This window comes from Capricornis sumatraensis, chromosome 1, assembly GCF_032405125.1.
Source record: "Capricornis sumatraensis isolate serow.1 chromosome 1, serow.2, whole genome shotgun sequence".
In the NCBI taxonomy this organism is placed as follows: domain Eukaryota; kingdom Metazoa; phylum Chordata; class Mammalia; order Artiodactyla; family Bovidae; genus Capricornis; species Capricornis sumatraensis.
In genome coordinates, this window is record NC_091069.1 from 116,648,845 (window position 1) to 116,652,479 (window position 3,635).

A 3,635-nucleotide genomic window follows, 5' to 3' on the forward strand; every position below is an offset into this window, starting at 1 on the left:
TTGAATGCTATGTATAGTTTAGACTTCTATAGATCCTGAAGGCTGTAGTGGAGATGAAGAAATATATAATGCCCTCTGTCTTGCTGCTGCTGCTGCTAAGTCGCTTCAGTCGTGTCCGACTCTGTGCAATTCCATAGATGGCAGCCCACCAAGCTCCTCTGTCCCTGGGATTCTCCAGGCAAGAATACTGGAGTGGTTGCCATTTCCTTCTCCAATGCATGCATGCATGCTAAGTTGCTTCAGTCGTGTCCAAATCTGAGACCCTATGGACAGTAGCCCACTAGGCTCCTCTGTCCCTGGGATTCTCTAGGCAAGAATACTGGAGTGGGTTGCCATTTCCTTCTCCAGCCCTCTGTCTTAGAGAAGGTAAAAAGAGATGAGAGAAAAACGCAACTCAAGATCGACTTCTGGGCCACAAAGAGGAATCAGCATGAATTTCTAGAAAGGAAGATCAGTTGAGAAGCATGTGAAACTCTCAAATACGTCACAGTATCTGTCATAACAGCTAATACTCAGCCCACCAGCACCTCTACAGAAGGTACCATAATTTACAACATTATTAGGAATCTGGAGTAACCAAGACAACTGAATATTCAACTGAAAGGCAGTCAAAGAAACCACTCTGGGTACCTGGGAAGCATGCTGGTTTCAAAAGGACGTGAATAAAAGGTGGCAAGACTCTACCCTCAAGAATAAATAGCAGAGTAGCTTAAATGCGAGGATAGTTTCAGGGATTCTGACACCGCCTGAAGCGTGTTCCCCCTAAATTCATATGCTGCAGCCTAGTTCCCGGGACCTTAGAATCTGACTATATGAGGGATAGGGGGTTTCAAAGGGGTGCTTAAGTTAAAATCAGGTCATCAGAGTGGACCCTAATCCAATCTGAGCAGGGTCCGTATAAGATGAGGAGATTAGGATGTGTTGAAAGAGAAGCCAAGGGTGTGCATTCACAGAGGAAAGGCCCAGTGGGGACACAGCAAGCATGGCCATTAGTAAGCCAAGGACAGAGGCCTCAGAGGCCTCCAGCCCTGAGAGCACCCCGACTTGGACTTGTGCCTCCTGGAACCGAGAAAACAAGTTTATGTTGCTTAAGCCATCCAGTCTGTGGCATGCTCTAACAAACTAATACAGATTTTAAATGTCAATATAAGCTTAAGCTTTGCTAAAAATGATCAAAGAAGTAATGTAAAAGAACATTTTCTTTACTTGCAGAACCAGATGATCTTGGTTAAGCTGGTTGCTTGGATAAACTAGCTTCTGGGATCATGATGCAATGTCAAGGAACGATGGAAGGAAAGTAGAATTCCTCAATTTCTTTCTATTGAGCTGAATGATCTTCCAACTGAAAAGGGCAGATGAACCACTGATCACTGGTACTAAACATCAGAGAACAGTGTCAGGATTATAGAGCCAGTCCTCGCTGTTCTAAATGAGCATCTGTTCTAGAATGAATTGTGTCCCCATCCCCCTGCTCCAAATTCCTACGTTGAAGTCTTAACCTCTAGTAACTCAAAATATGACTACAATTGGAGGCAGGGCCTTTTTAAAAAAATCTTTTGGCTACGCTGTGTGGCATGTGGGATCTTAGCTCCCCAACACAGTGATGGAGCCCTAGTTCTCTACACTGGCAGTTTGGAGTCTTGACCACTGGACCAGCAGGGAAGCTCCAGAGATAGGGTCTTTAAAGAGGCAATTAAGTTGAAATGAGGTCTTCGGGGTGGCCTCTAATCTAATACAACCTGTGTCTTTAGAAGAGAGAATCGGCACACAGGCATGCAGAGATGACCAGGTGAAGACAGCGGGAGAAGGTGGCCATCTATAAGTGGAGACAGGCCCCAGAGGAAATCAACCTTATGAGCACCTTTATCACGGACTTTTAGCTTCCAGAACTGTGAGAAAACAAACTGCTGCTGTTTAAGCTGCCCAGACTGTGATACTTTGTTATAGTAACTCTAGCCAACTAATACAGCCCCCACTTTCTGGCTCAGACTACAATTGGTTTTGAAGGAAATCATAAAACTCCTAGTAGAAAACATAGGCAAAACACTCTTTGACATAAATTGTAGCCATATATTTTTTTGGCTCTGTCTCCTAAAGCAAAGGAAATAAAAGCAGAAATAAACAAATGGGATCTAATTAACCTTAAAAGCTTTTGCACAACAAAGGAAATCATTGACAAAACAAAAAGCCCACAGAATGGAAGAAAGTATTTGCAAATGATATGACTGATAAGGGTTTAATATTTAAAATGTATAAACGGTTCATACTACTCAATATAAAAAAATCTGATTAAAACATGAGCAGAAGACCTGAATAGACATTTTTCCAAAGAAGACATACAGATGGCTAAAACTCACAAGAAAAGATGCTAGACATCCTCAGTCATTAGAGAAATGCAATTTAAAACCACATTGAGATATTACCTCATACCTTTCAGAACAGCGAAAGCAAGAAAGAACACAAATCCCAAACAACACAAATACCAAGTGTCGGGAAGGATGTGGAGAAAAGGGTGCCCGGTACACTGTGGGTGGGAATCTAAACTGGTGCAGCCACTGTGGTAAACAGAAGGAGGTGTCTCAAAAAACTAAAAACAGAAGTACCACATGACCCAGCAATTCCACACTTGAGTATATACCCCCAAAGGGAAAATACTAATTCAAAAAGACACACACACCCCAATGGTCACAGAAGCACTATAAGCATTATTTACAACAGACAAGATAATGGCAGCCACCTAAGTGTCCACCAACATGTGAATAGATGATGTGGTGCGCACACACACACACACACACACACAGTGGAATACTACTCAGCCACAGGAAAGAAGGACATTTTGCCATTTGCAACAACATGACTGAACTTGAAGGGTATTATGCTAAGTGAAATAAGTCAGACAGAGAAAGACAAATACTGTATGATATCACTCATATGTGGAATGGAAAAACTAAAACAAATTAGTGAATGTAACAGAAAAGAAACAGATTCGCAGCTAAAGACAAACTAGCAGTTACCAAGTAGGGAGAGGGAAGAAAGGAAGGGCAAGACCGGGGTAGGGGATTGAGAGGTACAAACTACTATGTATAAGCTACGGGGATATACTGTACAACACAAGGAATATGGCCAATATTTTACAATGACTATAAGTGGAGTATAACCTTTACAAACTGTGAATATTACACTGTACACCTGCAACTTCTATTACAAATCAACTATACCCCAATAAGGGCTTCCTTGGTGGTTCAGATGGTAAAAACTCTGCCTGCAATACAGGAGACCTGGGTTCAATCCCTGGGTTGGGAAAATCCACTCCAGTAACCCTGCCTGGAGAATTCCATGGACAGAGGATCCTGGCGAGCGATTGTCTATGGAGTTGCAAAGAGTCGGACACGCCTGAGCAACTAACACACACACATACTCCAATTAGAAAAAAAAAAAAAGATTGTTTTTGGTGATATTTGCAGGGCATAGATAACACCCTAAACATAACGTGACAGAGATGCAACTCAGGAGCACTACACATAAAACAGATGGGAGGTTTGGTAGCAGATGTGACCAATGTGAGGCCACCCAATCCAGCTCAACACTCACCTGCAGACTGAGGTGGGCAGCGGGCTCCTTCACACGGCAGCGAC